Source organism: Stomoxys calcitrans, chromosome 1 (genome assembly GCF_963082655.1).
Source record: "Stomoxys calcitrans chromosome 1, idStoCalc2.1, whole genome shotgun sequence".
In the NCBI taxonomy this organism is placed as follows: Eukaryota; Metazoa; Arthropoda; class Insecta; order Diptera; family Muscidae; genus Stomoxys; species Stomoxys calcitrans.
In genome coordinates this window covers 51,734,503-51,753,163 of record NC_081552.1, presented here as the reverse complement: position 1 = coordinate 51,753,163, position 18,661 = coordinate 51,734,503, and positions in this window count along the sequence as shown.

Below are 18,661 nucleotides of genomic sequence, written 5' to 3'. Positions count from 1 at the left end.
GAGTTTGTAATTATAAGTACATATCATTAGTTTTATTATAAAGTTATTCCCAGCGAACGTTTTCACCGCATGCAGAGGCCTCAGCATAATGGATGTTCGGGGTTAGACATGTAAGTTGTTTCTATCATTCTATCATTATTCTATTGTTTTTTTTTTTTTTGATATTTAGATTTACTTAATTACCAAGGTCATTACCTATATAATACGTTTAAGAGAATACCTTTGTTTTCTAGAATAAGAATTGAATAATTAAATATGGGCTAATTTTTGTTTAAGAAGTTAAAAGGGGGCCAAGCCAAAAATCGGTGTCCATTCAGGGGTTCTCCATAAAATGAGAAGGGACTTTATGAGAACATAGGTCGGCGTGGGCAAGGGGTCTTTAAGAGCAATAGACCCACATATGTAAGGTGAAATGACTTAATTTTTTTAATATTAGAGTCAGTCATAGTCCGATTAACGTCCTTCCGATATTTAATTAGTACATACTATAGCTTTGCACGTTCGATTTCTTGTTTTGGTCGATGGAGGATTTAAGAGAGCACAAGAACCCCACCCCATCCGGCGAGTCCTAGCCTTTTCTAAGAACGTGCAGTCCTCTCTGAAGTCCGAACGAAATCCTTTTCATACCACTGTTACGTGATAACGAAAAGAGACCATTACAGATGGCGCCCAACGTGGGGCCTGACTATCCAAATCGTCCGTAACCATTCGACTCTATCTTGTTACATGGGATTAGTCAGGTTTCTACATCTACAAGGTGCAGTTATTCGGGATCATATTAAGGAAATTTGCAGGAATTACTAGTTGTCATGTGATAGACATACATTGTCACTAGTCCACAAGTGGAACTCTTTTGAGATCGTTAATGCATCTACTCAATAACTTTCTTTAGATTACCATAGCCAATTTGGAAACGTTGTGGAATTTTAACCCTTTGTGGACGATTTTAGGTACTCTGGAATATAGCTTTTATTGTCACTTCTGATAGATCAGTTATCCGATACTTAAACGTCACACGTGATAGGATCTCCGATGTTTTCCATCCATTTATTCACAGTTTTTCACCTTACAATAAATTTTATTCACTGCTTTGGCTTGGCTTCTATAACTTCATAATACTTATTAGAAACGTAAAATTTCAAATTTGACTTGAAATTTAAAGATGGCAACCCCGATGAATTTACAGTGTAGTATTTGTTCCAATTTATTTGATAATCTGCAAGTTCTTGTGTCTACTAAATGCTCCCATACATTTCATTACGTATGCCTACAGAACTTCACCGAGAATAATCCATTTTGTCCAACTTGTCAGGCTTCGGTTGATATGACTGGTCTGACGCAGTTTAGACTGTCGTCAGTTCCACCTCCTCAAGGTACGGGGGCAAAGAAGAAGACGACATCCTCGAAGGCAAATACGATTCAAACTAGGTCTGCTAGAAGGTTGGCTGGACTTGATGGCAACAGGAATCTTTCACTACCAGGTAGTGGTGAAACGCAGAATCCTTCCGGGGTGAATAACCATACGTTACCGAACTCAGATACTGTTCCGCGTGATGATTTAGGTGCCGACGATAATGTCGGAAATGAGATTACCAAAATTTATCAGACTATAGAGAGGTTGTCACGAAAATTAGATGAACTGAATGTCAGTAGGGTTTTCGAACCAGATTTTCCGCAGGACGTTTTTCCGCCACTTAATACCCGACCGACATTCCTTGGTGGTCATCCTTTGGGCCGAAATACGGCATCTGGGGCCAATTATGATATTCCACAGTTGAATTTTGCTGACGTGAGTCGGGGTGGACATAACGACACAATTTCCTCGATATCTCTCACAAATAGTAGTAAGGTGGCCAATGTGATAAATAGTTGGTCCGTGAAATTTGATGGCAATTCGACAAATTTTCCTGTTGGAAAATTTTTATACGTAATTACTTCATTGACACGGGACAATCTAGGAGGAGATTTTCAGCTTCTATGTGACCATTTCCACATTCTTTTGATTGGAAGAGCAAAAGAATGGTACTGGAGGTATCGCAGTGCAGTGGGAGTAATAAGATGGGATCCGTTGCGTGGAGCATTGAGGTCGTATTTTTCAGATCACCTTTCGGATAATGATATAAGGGAGATGATAAGGGATCGAAAGCAGATGGCTGGTGAGAATTTCGACGAGTATTATACGGACGTTTTGAAACTTTGCGATAGGCTCCGGTACCCATTGTTGGAACACGATTTGGTGGAGATGCTCAAAAGGAATTTAAGGCCGCAATTGAGAAAGGAGCTCTTTTACATTGACGTAACTTCCGTAGCCCACCTTCGACATTTGTTACTGAGGAGAGAAGTGCTGAATAGTGAGATTGAAAAGCAGACTTATAGGACTCCTATGAAGCGAGTAAATGAATTAGAGTTAGATGAGGTTGAGGATGTTGCAGCGGATGTTTCTGCAATGGACCGGGGTTCCAATGTTGTCTGCTGGAATTGCAGGAAACCCGGCCATACCTTCGCGGATTGCTTAGAAGAGAGATCCATCTTCTGCTACGGTTGTGGAGCAGAGGAGGTTTTGAAACCGAACTGCTCGAATTGTAAGATTCAGGGAAACGGGAGAGCGGGCGGATTCCGCTCGAAAAAATAGAATCACATAATTCTGTATCTACCCAGACATGTCAATTACCTCCAAGCCACGGCTTCGGATATGAACCTAGACTTACACCAATTATACCCTATCATGAGAGATTGAGACGATATCAGGCCATTAGGAGCCGAATATTTTGTGAATCGATTGCTTTCTTGCCTACTCGAAATGGAACTTCGAAACGGAACACAGAAAGGCTTCGAAGATTTTGGAAAGATGTCAAATTGAACCGAAAATTTCTTAAAAATTCCATGAACGCCTTCACGGATACTAAGGAGGATTTAAGACCGTACGTGAGGTTGAACGTATTAGGAATGGATCTTTTGGGACTGGTTGATACGGGTGCATCTGTCACTTGCATTGGAGGAACCGCAGCTAGATCATTCTTAGAAAGAGATGTACCGTATAGGCGATTGCGTGAGACAATTTCGACCGCAGGAGGCTCTCAGTGTAATATCGCCGGTTATGTGGACTGCGATATTGGATTTCGTGGCGAGAAAAAGGGTTTTAGGGTCTATATTGTTCCGGATTTGAAGTACGAATTGTATTTAGGAATAGACTTTGTGAAATCATTCGCCCTTTTGAACTTGGTTGGCCTAGAGGTTAACGAAGTATCTCGGACGGCTGTGCCGGATGGACATGCGCTCACAGCTGATATGCAGACGAGGCTCAACACCGTAATTGAATTATTTCCGTCCTTCAAGCGAGAGGGCTTGGGTAGAACATCGTTGCTGGAGCATACCATTGAGGTCGAGACTGGCGCGAGACCCGTAAAGCAGAGGTACTTTTCTGTATCTCCCGCCATAGAGCGTTTGATACATGCGGAAGTAGATGAGATGCTACGTTTGGGGGTCATCGAGGTCGCGCCGCCGAACTGTCCTTGGAGCAGCCCAGTCACTCTCGTCAGGAGGAATGGCAAGTCAAGGCTATGTTTAGATTCAAGGAGGCTCAATGCGGTGACAGTAAAGGATGCATATCCTCAACCTAAGATAAGTAATATACTGTCCCGATTGCCTAAGGCGGAATATATAACCTCCTTGGATCTAAAACATGCATTTTGGCAGATTGGGCTGGCTCGAGATTCAAGGGACATGACGGCTTTCACCGTACCCAATAGGCCTTTGTATAGGTTTTGTGTGATGCCTTTCGGATTGACGAATGCCCCCCAAACCATGAGTCGCCTAATGGATGTTGTTATTCCGGCCAATCTGAGACATCAGGTATTTATTTATTTGGACGACCTTTTGCTCGTATCACAATCGTTTGCGGATCACCTTGAATTGCTTATAGAGGTCTCACAGTGTCTAAGGAAGGCTGGTCTCACACTGAATATTGATAAGTGTAGGTGGTGTTTGAGGCAAGTGAAGTACCTTGGGTATGTCATCGGAAATGGGGTGATAAAGACCGATCCCGACAAAATTTCGGCGATAAGAGATCTATTACCACCAAAGTCTGTTCGGGAGGTGAGGCAATTTCTGGGTCTGGCCAGTTGGTACAGACGATTTATTGATGGCTTTTCTGCTCTGACCGCACCCATTTCCGATTTGACGAAGAAGACGACCCGATTTGCTTGGACGAAAGAGGCGGACGAGGCATTCGAGACCCTTAAAACCCGTTTGACAAGTGCTCCCGTTCTCATTACACCGGACTTCGACAAACCCTTCGTGATTCAATGTGACGCCTCGAAGGTTGGAATTGGAGGTGTTTTGGCCCAGGAGGACGAAGAGGGGGTTGAAAGACCTATATCATTCTTTTCCTATAAACTGAATAAGTCCCAGAGGAATTATTCAATTACTGAACTGGAGTGCTTGGCGGCTTTAAAATCGATCGAGAAGTTCAGAGAATACGTGGAAGGCCATAGATTCAAGGTAGTCACAGACCACGCCAGTCTACAGTGGCTGATGCGGCAGACCGACTTGAATGGTCGCTTGGTGCGGTGGTCGCTGAAGCTGCAAGGCTTCGATTTCAAGATTGAGCATCGAAGAGGTAGTCTTCAGACTGTACCGGATGCTCTTTCCCGCCTGTCGCTGGAATCATTTTCTCTTGAGGACACTGGACCTGATATTGATTTACAGTCCCCGGCGTTTAGTGGGCCCAAATACACAGATTTGCGTAGTTCGATTCTAAAGGAGCAGTGTAATCTTCCGGATCTGAAGATCATCGATAATTTTATATATAAGCGCACGAATTTCTCGGATGGCAATCCTTTTAGCGAAGCTTCGAACTGGAAATTGTGGGTGCCGGGGGAATTAACAGCAGGTGTTATACGCAGATGTCACTCCTCGCCTAATTCTGCCCATTGCGGCATAGGTAAGACCCTGGAGAAGATACGGAGGAACCTGTTTTGGCCTAAAATGACAGTGGAAGTTAGGAATTTTATAAATAAGTGTGTGGAGTGCAAACAATCCAAGGCTCCGAACGTTGTCTTGAGACCCCTTATGGGTGATCGTGTAGTTAGTGAGAGGCCATTCCAGCGAGTGTATATGGATTTCCTTGGGCCATATCCTAGATCGAAAATGGGACATATTGGGATACTTGTATTACTTGACCACTTTTCGAAATTTCCTATATTAAAAGCTGTGAAGCGTTTTACAGCCAGTGACGTTTCCGATTTTCTTCAGTCTTTCCTTTTTACTTATTATGGAGTCCCGGAGTACATTGTGACAGATAATGGGAGCCAGTTTCGGTCGGTACAATTTAAGGAACTCATGGGAAGGTACGGTATTCGACACGTTTTTACTGCACCATATAGTCCACAGTCCAATGCATCCGAACGTCTCAATCGCTCGATCTTGGCTTCGGTGCGATCTTACCTGAAACGGGACCAACGAGAATGGGATGTCCATCTGGATAGCATTTCTATAGCCTTACGTAGCCTCGTTCATACTTCCATAGGTTACTCCCCATACCACGTCCTATTTGGATACCCAATGATTACGCACGGTGGGTCGTATGAACTCCTGAGACGTTTGGATGGACTTAACGAAGGTGAGGATATATGTCATTCGGATAAGCTGCAAATCATTCGACAAAATGTGAAAGAGAATTTGGAATCCGCGTATAACTCATGCCAAAGGATATATAATTTGCGATCAAGAGCCATAGAGTATAAGGAAGGGGACATCGCGTATAGAAGGAATTTTGTCCAAAGCCGGAAGGCCGACAACTTTAATTCGAAATTGGCACCACGGTGGCTACAGTGCAAGATTGTCAGACGAGTAGGGAATTGCTACTATGAATTAGTTGACCATGAAGGAAATCCTATAGGTACCTATCATGGAAAGGATTTAAAGCCGGCATAGTTGGCCGTTTCCAGATATATTTTCATTGGGATAAATGAAAATCTACCTGCTTTGTGACGGCTATATATTTTCTGTCACGGATTTATAACATTAAACACCTTGATAGTGCTCTTTTTATCTACAGTGGTGTCCTCATATAGCTTTACGATTAGGTTAGAGGTTTTCAGATTAGAATAGTTGACATCATTTATTTGCATTGATTTGTATGCTCATTGGCAGCAGCGCCTATTATAGGATGAGGGGAGCCGTTTCGATTGCATTCTGCTGTAAGGGGAATTGTTGGTGGAATCAAGATTTCAATCTCTCCCTTTTTTTTTTTTTTTTTTTTTTTTTTTTTTTTTTTTATTTTTTTTTTCCTCATCTCTTCTTTGTTCTGTCATACCTAGCGGTATCATGCTTCAAGGGGACAACATGAATTGAACCGACTGGCGCATAGGTTATGACATCTGCTATTTCAGTTTTAGTGCTCATTCCCATTCAGTGCCGGTGAAGTAAAGATCGAAATTAGTGGCCTAAAATACTTTGGGTAAATACACAGTGAACAACGTCTTGCCAGTGCTCGTTCACGGGTTTTAATTATTTCCTGTCAGGTGGAATTGTGACAATTAGCAAGTGCTATAAAGGTAGTGTTTTTGCATAGATTTGAAGTGAATTTGCTAAATCCATCATTTTCTTCAAGATTTGTGTCCACGATTTTAAAAGGGGTCCACGTGGGTCGACCGATAACTTAAGGCCCCACGTGGCCAATTCAATTGTATGATCCTGGTGATTTGGATATGTATGACCAAAGATTGATATAGAAGGAGGCTTAGTGAATGGGAATTGATCATAATTCTGCTGTCCAGACATTTGGAGTTACACTCGGCGAGGTTAGAGCAGTGGCATACCATTTGGAAGCATTGGAATTTTTATACCATCAGCACAATTTGATTTGGACGACAAGTGCTATAAATACCTTTGTTTGATTTTAAATTTATTTAACCGCCCTTCCTGGACTCGCAAGGTTACATTTATAACGTGGATATTTTGTTGCTGTTAAGTGATTTTGATTTCATTCATCATTTTCATTCATCATTTTCATTCATTATTTGCATTTGCCATTTTCATTCATCACCCCGTGCTTCATTGATAATTCTTTTTTTTTATTCTCAAATATCTATTCTTTGCTATTCCTTGTTATTCTATTGTTCTCTTTCTCACAAAATTTTAACTCTCTGAGACAGACTTACCGTGGCTGTGGTTAATGGGGAGTTGATCTCGTCTTCCCTCCACCTCCCCGCTAACTTAGGCTACTTGTCTCAAAGCATAGCAGAGAAAAGAGATTAAAAGTAACTAAGTAATGTTGTTGTTGTAACCACAGATTGAATGAGTAACTGAGTAGTAATATTGCAAACTCTTATACTTCTATTTAGCGAGTTTGTTTTGTTTTTTTAAGTACGTACTCGTTATTTACTTTTCATATCAATGTAAATAATAGTTCATTTTGATACATTTTGGCGAGTTTGTAATTATAAGTACATATCATTAGTTTTATTATAAAGTTATTCCCAGCGAACGTTTTCACCGCATGCAGAGGCCTCAGCATAATGGATGTTCGGGGTTAGACATGTAAGTTGTTTCTATCATTCTATCATTATTCTATTGTTTTTTTTTTTTTGATATTTAGATTTACTTAATTACCAAGGTCATTACCTATATAATACGTTTAAGAGAATACCTTTGTTTTCTAGAATAAGAATTGAATAATTAAATATGGGCTAATTTTTGTTTAAGAAGTTAAAAGGGGGCCAAGCCAAAAATCGGTGTCCATTCAGGGGTTCTCCATAAAATGAGAAGGGACTTTATGAGAACATAGGTCGGCGTGGGCAAGGGGTCTTTAAGAGCAATAGACCCACATATGTAAGGTGAAATGACTTAATTTTTTTAATATTAGAGTCAGTCATAGTCCGATTAACGTCCTTCCGATATTTAATTAGTACATACTATAGCTTTGCACGTTCGATTTCTTGTTTTGGTCGATGGAGGATTTAAGAGAGCACAAGAACCCCACCCCATCCGGCGAGTCCTAGCCTTTTCTAAGAACGTGCAGTCCTCTCTGAAGTCCGAACGAAATCCTTTTCATACCACTGTTACGTGATAACGAAAAGAGACCATTACACATTAGGAGGGGAAAACCACCGCTGAAATTTTTTTCTGATAGTCTCGCCAGGATTCGAACCCAGGCGTTCAGCGTCATAAGTGAACATGTTAACCTCTGCGCTACAGTGTCCAATTTTATCCGTATTTATTACCCGATTCCGCTGAAATTTGGCATGTGAGTTCTCGTGGGACTCTCGATAGCCTTATTGAATACGGTACAAATCGAACAATAGTTCCAAGATAGACCGATCTCAAAGTATAAGACCCATAGAAGTCGCATTTATTACCCCATTTCGCTGAAGTTTAGCACAGTGGGTTATCTTGGGACCCACGATATCCGTATCAAATAGGGTCGTCTATGCTCAGTATGGTTCAGATCGAACCTTATTTGGGTACATATATAAGACAATTTATGTATATCGATCTACCGATTTAAACTCTTTCGTCCATAACTTTTGTTTCACCCTTAGCGAATACGGTGCTGGTCGGATTATATTCCGATCTTGGATCTTGTCTTCTGGAGCTTTTAGAGGGTGCAATTCTTATCCGATTTGGCTGTGATTTTGCACAACTGTGCTAAGTATGGCGCAAATCCGTACATAACCTGGTATAGCTGCCATATAAACCGATCTGGGATCTTGACCTCTTGAGCCTCTAGACAGCGCAATTTTCATCCGATTTGGCTGAAAAATTTAAAACTTTTTCCGAACAAAACTAAAATGGTCTTTAAAAAAATTTTTCTTTTCCAAAAAATTAATTTTTTTTTATTTAAATTAAAAATTTGTAGCAGTCCAACTTTTTATACCCTACACCACTACTGTGGCACAGGATAGTTTTAAACTCGAAAAAATTTTTTTATATCATTATTTTTTATAAAATCTTTGAAAATTATAAGCAATGGAATATGCCCAATATTGCTTTTTAGAAAATCTAAACAACTTTCTAATTCTTTTTTCAAAAAGTTTAAAAATGATGTTTAGGATATAAAGTTTGTTGTTTAAAAAATTTAAATGTTTTATTCGAAAAACTATTTGTTTTAATTCGTTAAGAAATACGCCGATGTTTAAGAATACCCACTTCTGTGGTTTTGTTTCAAAAAACTTTTGAGTTTTGTTCAAAGAATCAAATATTAAATTTTTTTCTAAATGTTTTCAAAATATTTTGTTTTTAATTAAATTTTCGTTTCAAATAATTTTTTTTTTTTTGATTTGAGAGAATTTACAAAAATGTACTTTAATTTTGTTGGTTTGACAGAAGTTTGGTCTGCAGAATAAAATTATTCCCTTCAACTAAATTTAGTTTTAATTTGATTTTAAGAATTTTAAAAAAGTCTTTGTTAATGAAAATTCTTTGTCCATATAAATTCTCAAAATAATAATTTTTTGAATTTTCGTCAAAGAACCCACAATATTGGGCATATTGCCAAAGATTTTTTTTCATATCATTTATAAGCTCTGCGAGGGCTAATCATCAGTGCAATAGAGTTATTCTCTAACGTTCCATCTTTCGAGTTCATGTAATTTTGTGCATTTTAACTATATCCCATTGAAATACCTAATACAAATTAATTTAAAAATGCAAAACTGAGAGAAATTTTCTTTGATATTTTTTTTTTCCTTTCCGTTTTTCCCTATTTTCGTCAAAAATATAGGAAAACCATTGACTTGAAAATTCGCTGTGGAGATTGTATCTATGACTTGCAACCTCAAAATGATTTGATCCCACATTGAAAAGTCAAACTGCAGCACAATATCTTAAAGTTGAGTTCTATTGTTTCGACTCTTTTTCTCTCTCTCTCACTGATACAAACATCTACTCATTGTAAGAATTTAATATTGAACGCATGAGTTCTAAACATTCCTCAAGAAAAAAACACCTCAATAGCAACTCAATATAGCCGTTATCACTCATTCTATTACAATGTTGAGTATTTCCACAAAACACACCATCATAGCAAACTCCCAAGTACCACTCATTCATTTTTTCATTGACTTGGGAAAATGTACTTCTCAAAATCTCCTTCATAGAACATGAGAAAAATCTCACTCATAGCCTTCATAAATTACCTGCTTCATTCATTTGAGTTGATTACAAAAAGGGAAATTTTCTCACCTCTCAAATAAGGAGTACAGGAAGCGAGAGAGAGAGAAACTCTTTGAGAACACTTGCTCTTTGAGTTATGATTAAGCCATGTGAATTACAACTTCAATAGAGAGTTATATTATTTCTGTGTTGGGGTTCTTTTGGGTATTTGACAAGGAAATTTCTTTAGTTTTCAACCATCCACTGAACAAGTTAAAAGGTTGTAAGAAGGCGGTTGATGGTTGAATGAATGTGGTGGATAAAATGGAGTAAAAATACGTAATTTAATGGAAATGGAATGAAATACGTATACTTGAAGCAGATGCATATATTATGTGAAAAACTACTTCTATGAAGAATATTGTGAATGTAGACTAGAATTAGGTTAACAAAAAATTGGTTTGTTTCGGTGTTGGTGGAAATGTTGACGTTGGACTCCTTAAAGCCGCACAAATTATTTATTTATTACCAAAACCGAAAATATACTCATAAAATTGTATATGGATTTGATGAATTCAACAGGATATTGTTCAACCTGACCCCATTGCTATTTTATAAACTTTTTTTAAAAGATTAGAAACATTGGTGCTGTGGTATAATGCACTGGGAAGCTATGAATAGTGAGATTTCACTGCTGCCAAGCAGATCGTTAATCCATAATCCAAACAGATAAACATATTGCTACCTATCCAAATATTTATAACTGAAAAGTTTTTTTCAATACATTATGCATTTTTAGCTCGAAAATGACTATTTTCACATGGAAATTTTTTTTGTTATGACTAAGAAAAATAAATAACAAACCCATCATTCGATTTTCTTTTTGAATGATAGCCTTACACACGCCACATCTTCATTGACATTTCCGATGAGTTCAATGATTCAGTAACTATTATATTAATAATAATGAAAAATGATAGTCACATGGGTGAAGTGGTGATCCAACATTACCCAGAATGTTGAAAATTTGAAACGAAGAAAGCATCTTTAGTATATGTTCTATTCTGATTTTTACGAATTTTTTTATTTTTATGAAATTTTTATTTTTATGAAATTTCTTATTTTAATAAAATGTTTTATTGGGCTCCTTACAAATCTATTAACCAGAAGCAAATACAATTTTTATTACTAACAATTTTCTATGAATACAAATTTCCATTAAAAGATTTACTTTTAAACTAGTTTTACCTTCGCCTCAATAATTTTCTCCTTTTCTAAAATAATGTGAAGATTTTCCAAAGATACCCACAGCGCAATACAAAACACTGCAAACGCTGATGTAGCACACAGGCTACATCTTTTATAACATGTCTTTTCTTTATTCCAAGTGGTTGGATTGTTGTGAAAAACTTTCTACCACCAGATGGCAGCACTATGACCACATTGAACTAAGAAACCAAGAAAAATAAATAGAATTTCAATATCATTTTAAGCTTAAAACAAATTTGATATGAAATTTACCCTGAAGATGAAATGTTTACGAAATTATCTCTAAACGACAAAATGCCAATAAAGTTGTCTATAGGACGAAAATGTTGGTTAAATTTTCTTCAAAGATAAAATTTCGGTAACATTATGCGAAAGACAAAATTTCAGTTTAATTTTCACAAGGCAAAATTTCGGTGAAATTTTCTTTAATGAAAAAATTACGGGTTCAATTTGTGGATGAAATACGAATTGAATAAGAACAAGAAAAGTATACGAGCAATACCTAAGAACAGCTTTATTTGTAGGGGTTACAATCAGCAGTGAAATTACAAAATACACCCAAAAAATTAACTCATTAGCCAAAAACGAAGTTTTCGACAGGCAAACTTCTTTTGCAAAAAATGTTGGAGCTTTGTTTGAGGCAAAAGTATACGATCTTTTAGAATAAATTCATGTAAGAATTTGTGACGAAAAAAAAAACTTTTGCTCAAGTATTCAACTCAAATCAATAGTCATAAGAGAATGATATATTCCAAAATTTGTGAAGAATGTTTTAAAACTACCACATTGCTCCGACATAACTCCAAATCGGGCAAAAATATATATTGGAGGAAGTTCCAAATCTGAACCGATTTTTTACCAGTTTCGATAGGCTTCGTCTCTAGACTTAAAAAAGGGCTGTGACAAAATTTATAAATATTTCCACCTGAATTTTCTACACATAGACGGACATAGGTAAAACTTACCAGAAAGTGGTTCTAAGTTCCGAATACTTATCAAATATGCGATTAGCCATAATAACCTATACCACAGTAATAGTACCAATACATACTGCCAACAAAAAATTAAACGCTATCACTCTCTGCGAAATGGAAGAGACATAAGAGGTAAACAACTTATAATTTCTTGCAACAAAGCATCTTTTGCTGCAAACAAAACATATTTGACTAAAAAGAATTATCGTATTTTCACATAATGAGTAATAAAGCAATTCTTTACTACCTAAAGGTCTTACCGTAAACGAAGTGACGCACAATGGGAGAAAAACATTTGCCGTGTGAGAACGGTTGTAAATATCTCTTTGAAATGGTTAGAGCTGAGGTGTTAACAAGAACGGTGTGCAAAATTTAAAGGCCTTAGGTTGTCCGAGCGCCTTTTGGCTGGTCCCTTAATTTGGTCACCTCGGAATTTGGAAAAAATGTTAGGGCTGCCAACTCCTCATTTAAGGTCTGACCAATTTTTTTACTGAATAGTGCTCGAAAATCCCTATAAAAAATCCGCTTGAGGTCTACAATAGGTCCACTGGTTTCGACGATATTCGACTTTTATTTTTGTGTGTGCAATTTTGACTGAAATCTTGCAATTGCGAAGCCATTTCTGGTTTGATTTTAATTTTTATGCTTGATTTGGAATTGTGATAAAATCTACAACGACTTTGCCACATGGACACATGTCGCGTCCACACCTGATTATTCAGTTGAAAGTTTTACAGTTTGGAAGTAAAAAATGTAAAAAAAAGGATTTTTTGTATTTTTGGTCAAAAAAGGTTTTTTATTGATTATTCTTTATTAAAAAAACTTGCTCCAATGCGTTATTTTGTCTTTTTTTTGCTGACGAGAACATATTGAAGATGCGTTCTATGTGAAATTTGTATAATATTGGGTTGCCCAAAAAGTAATTGCGGATTTTGCATATAGTCGGCGTTGACAAATTTTTTCACAGCTTGTGACTCTGTAATTGCATTCTTTCTTCTGTCAGTTATCAGCTGCTACTTTCAGCTTACTTTAGAAAAAAAGTGTAAAAAAGTATATTTGATTAAAGTTCATGCAAAGTTTTATTAAAAATGCATTTACTTTCTTTTAAAAAATCCGCAATTACTTTTTGGGCAACCCAATATATATACTTCAAAATAGGCAATTTTTTATTAAAATACTGAAAAAACCCATCGAGTTCAAAATCTCCAAAGCCCAGATCCTCCAATTGGGCATATGTTTTTTTTTTTAATCTATATGTCTCCTAAACCCATGCAAACAACAACTTTTTACACATAACAATATTTGTAGCTTCCACAGCATATTTGTAGCTTTTTCGGGGATTTTTGTAAAAAAATTCGGGCAGAATTAATTTTTAGTTTTTTAAAGACGTTTTTATCTGCAAAATTCAAAAAGAATTATTAAGATATCTTTATTCGTTCAACAACATACTGTCTGTTGTTTTTACGATTTGGTTGAAGTTTTTTACGAAGTGTTCTGTTATGACTTCCAACAACTGTGCCAAGTACGGCCCACATCGGTCTATAGCCTGATATAGCTCCCATATAAAACAAACCCCTTGATTTGAATTCTTGAGCCCTTACAAGCCGCAATTTTTGTCCGATTTGTATGAAGTTTTGCATGAGGGGTTCCATTATAACTTTCAACAACTGTGCCGGAAATATATTCCAAACGATTTGTGATTTTTGTTTTTCGTATAGGATGAAAATGAAAAGTAGAAAAAAGTAGTTGGACTGGTATAAAAAAGAATAGGATGACCAGATTCTTACACACTTTCAAGAAAACTCCATAAAAATTTTAACCCTATGGAAAATTTACCTCAAAGGAAATATTGTTGAAATTTTCTGTAAAGACAAAACTGGAACTGAAATAAAATTTTCTCTAAAGGTAAAATTTTGGTGAAATTTTGCAAGGACGAAATTTGGGTAACGTTTTTTTATACCCACCACCATAAGATGGGGGTATACTAATGAAATGCTAATGCTTGTAAAAGCCTCAAAGTATATACATATACTAGCTGACCCGGGCCCGCTCCGCTGCGCCTTCTTTTACTTCATATGGAACAAATTTTTCCTTGGAATATTTATTTTCAAAAATTAAAGAGCTTTTAGTGAAATACCATGCTATGAAAATAGTATATCGCTTGACAGTTTAACAATATAAGTGCCTTTATCTGAATCCGATTTGAGCTTTATACGTCAACGAATTTAATGTAAGGTGTACTCCATTCTTAAAATACTTTATTTCAGCCCGATATTCTCATGATATTTGATTTAGGGATGTTTTCGGGGGTGAGGTGTCCCCCAAACACTTGGCCCTGAAAAAATATCAGCATCGTGCTCTTCTTTCAAATACCATTTATTAAACCCCATATTGCCCTTGGTTTAGGGGAGGTTACACGATGAGGCGTCCCCCAAACACATGGCCCCAAAATAGGCTATCAATCTATAACTATATAACTATCAACTATAAATATTTATCTTGGTGAAATTGTAAATTGTAAATTGTCTTGGTGAGCAAATACGTCCTATTGGGGGTTGTTATGTTGGTGGGACGTCCCCTAGGCAGTTGGTCCCTAATGTTGATATAAAATTCTTGCTTTACTCCCAAAGACCTTTCATTTGAGCCCCATATTGCTATGGTCGTAGATTTGCCCACTTTGGGGGATGGTTTTGGGGAGAGGCAGCCCCCAAAACACTTGGTCCTATATTTAGATATCAGATTCGAATTCTACACTCAAATATCTTTTATTTAAGCTCCATATTCCCATGATCGGTAAATATGTCCGACTTAGGGGTGTTTTGGGGGTTGGGGTGGTCGTGGTCCTCTAACACCTTATCTTATCCTAAATACCTTTCATTTGAGTCCCATATTGTCATAATTGGTTTAAATATATGTTTGGCAGGTTTAAGGACGGTGCGGCGCCCCTAGGTACCCCATCCGAAATTTGGATACCAAATTTTTATTTTTAGGGTGCTATATGAGAGCCCACAATATTTCGCTTAAATCGCACAATCCATCTGGCGTTTCTGAAAATTAGGGTAAGGGGGAGGGTCCGGCCCCCTTCAAATATCACAAAATGTAGTACCCAATTTTCACCAAGGGATCATTATGCACCATCTGTGAAAATTTCAAGAAAATCGGTTCAGCCGTTTCTGAGTCTATAAGGAACAAACAAATAAACAAAGCACAATCAGTACGTCTAGAAATATGTGGTTAATATGCACATATAGAAAAATTATTCTATGGCAAGCGAAGTTTGTCTCGATAACAATTCTTTAGCTTTGTGTGTGTTGTTGATGTTAGATGTCTCTTTAAAGAGATGTTTGCTGTTAGCATTTAACTTTCTCTTACTGCGCTATAAGAAAAGGTTGAATAACAAGACCCAACATTTCATTCACCAATTAGTGAGTAGGTAAAAGCATGTAATCTTTTGGTGGCATAGCAGTCTGACGAGGCCTCTGGCAAAGGCCGAAATCGCGATCATTCAACCCCGCCTCTTGATACATTTAACACACCACAAATGTTGAGACTCTTTAAAGTGTCTAATCGGGAGATCGGTTTATAATGGAGCTATATCAGGTTATAAACAAATGTGGACCGTACTTCACAGAGTTTTAAAAATTCTTAACAGAACACTACGTTTAAAAATTCATACAAATCGGACAAAATAGAGGCTTCCAAGGGCTCCAGAAATCAAATCGGGAGATCGGTTAATATGGGAGCTATATCAGGTTATTGACCGATTTAGACCGTAATTGGCACAGTTGCTGAAAGTCATAGCTGAATACTACTTGCAAAATTTCAGCCACATCAGCCGCAATTTTTGTCCGATTTGGATGAAATTTTGCATGTAGTGTTATGTTATGACTTCCAACAACTATGCCAAATACGGCCAAAATGGGTTTATAACCTGATATAGCTTCCTTGTAAACCGGTCTCTCATTGTACCTTGTTCGGTTCCTAGAAGTTTTATTTTTTGCTGGTTTTGACAGAAGTTTGGTATGTAGTATAAAATTCTGCCTACACAACTTCATTTATTTGAATGCATTTTTAGCACAATCCATGGTGGTGTGTTCTCAAGATTCGGCCCGGCCGAACTTAGCACCTTTTTACTATTTGTTATATATAAGCCTTAAGATCCTTAAGAGTTAACTGTAAGAATTTATTTTATAAATAATGCCTAAAGTGTGACTGTGACTGTCGGTGGCTGTTAATTTGTAAGCTCCAAGTTTCCACTTCAACTCTCATGGGGCAGGGCGTGCTTTACTTCAAAATCATTCGTAGGTGTTACTCAATATTCTGACAATTTATGTTAGTGCTAATTTCTATCGAAAAAAGATGATTATGACTTTTGTATGCAGCAAAACACCTGCTGTGTTTTCTCTTCTACTGGATTGGGCACTCGGCTGTATTCGATAGTGCAAAGTGATATTTTTGTGAGAAGTCGATGAAATGGACACAGGTGCATGTGTTGGCATCAGGCAGTAAACTACCTGCGATTTCTTGCGAAAAATGGTAGAATGTGTTAAAATTTTACAGGTGTCTAACAAAATATATTAAGAAACTCGAAAAGTAAAAATATACGAAAGAAGAAATGTTTGGTTGGTTTGGTTTTGAAGAACTTGTAACACAAAATTTTTAATAAAATTTTATTGAATTGTTGTCTTTATAGAAAATTTCAATAATATTTGGCCTCAACAGAAAATGTTATCGTCTTCAGGGAAAATTTCACAAAAATATTGTTTTACTGAAAATTTCATAATAATTGTGTCCTTATGTAAATTTTATTGAAATTTTGTTTATGGAAAAATTAAGTAAACATTAACATTTGGTTGTTTGATATATTCTATTCTTAAAGTCATTATTTCAGCCGGATATTGTCATGATGTCCGATTTGTAGATTTTTTGGGGGGGAGGTGGGCCCCTAGACAATTGGTCCTGAAAAAAATATCAGCGTCGTGCTCAAATACCATCCATTAAAACCCCATATTACCAATGGTTTAAGGTGAGTTTATGAGATGAGGCATCTTCAAACACTTGGCACCTAAATTTTAACTCTTTGGGGGGTGTTTTGGAAAAGGGGTTGTGCCCCAAATACATGATTCCGCATTTGGATATCAGATTCGTTTTCTATTCTTAAATACCTTTATTTGAGTCTCACATTGAGGTAAACATGCTCGATTATGGGGTGTTTTGGGAAGTGGGGTGGTCCCTCAAACACTTAGCCCTGAAAATATATCAGCATCGTTCTCGACTCTCAAATATTATTTTTTTGAACCTCATATTGCCATTGGCATCAAAATTGGATATCAAATTCGTTTTCTAATCTCAAATACCTTTCATTTATTGCAAAACTCAGCAAATATGTCCGGTTTGGGGTATGGGACCTAAAAACTATCAATATCGAGATCCTCCTCCTTTAATACCCAAATTGTGACGATGAGCAAATCCGTCTCATTTGGGGGTTGTTATGGGGGTGCGACGTCCCCTAGGCAATTGCTTCCGAATTTTGATATCAGATTCGTGGTTTACTCCCAAAATACCGTTCATTTGAGTCCCATATTTCCATAGTCGGCAAACATGACCGGCTTGGGGAGTGTTTTGGGGGATGTGGCGGCCATTAAGTGACTTGGCCCTGAAATTATAGATCAGATTCGTGTTCTACTCTAAAATACTCCTTATTACAGCCCAATATTGGAATGGTCAGCAAATACGTCCTATGTGGGTGGTGTTATGGGGTGGGGTGGCCCCATAGACAACTTTTTTCCAAATATTTATATCAGATTCCTGCTTTACTCCCAAAGACCTTTCATTTGAGCCCCATATTGCTATGGTCGTAAATTTGTCCTCTTTGGGGATTCCACTCGCAAATACCTCTCATTTAAGTCCCATATTGCCATGGTAGGTAATTATGTCCGATTGAGGGTTGTTTTGGGGGTTGGAGTGGTCCCCCTAACACTTGGTCCGACAGTTGGATACCAGATATGTTTTCTTAAACACTTGGCCCGAGATTTGGGTATCAGATTCGTATTTTATACTTAAATACCTTTTATCGAAGCCCCATTTTGCCATGGTGAATAAACAAGTCCTGTTTACGGGATGTTTTGGGGAAGGGGTGGACCCCCAGAAACTTGGTTCCACCTTTGGATGTCAAACATGTATTCTGCTCGCAAATACCTTTCATTTGAGTCCCATATTGCCATGGTCGATAAATATGTGCGATTTAGGGTGTTTTGGGGGTTGGGGTCCCCCTAACACTTGGTCCGACAATTGGATACCAGAAACATTTTCTGATCCTAAAT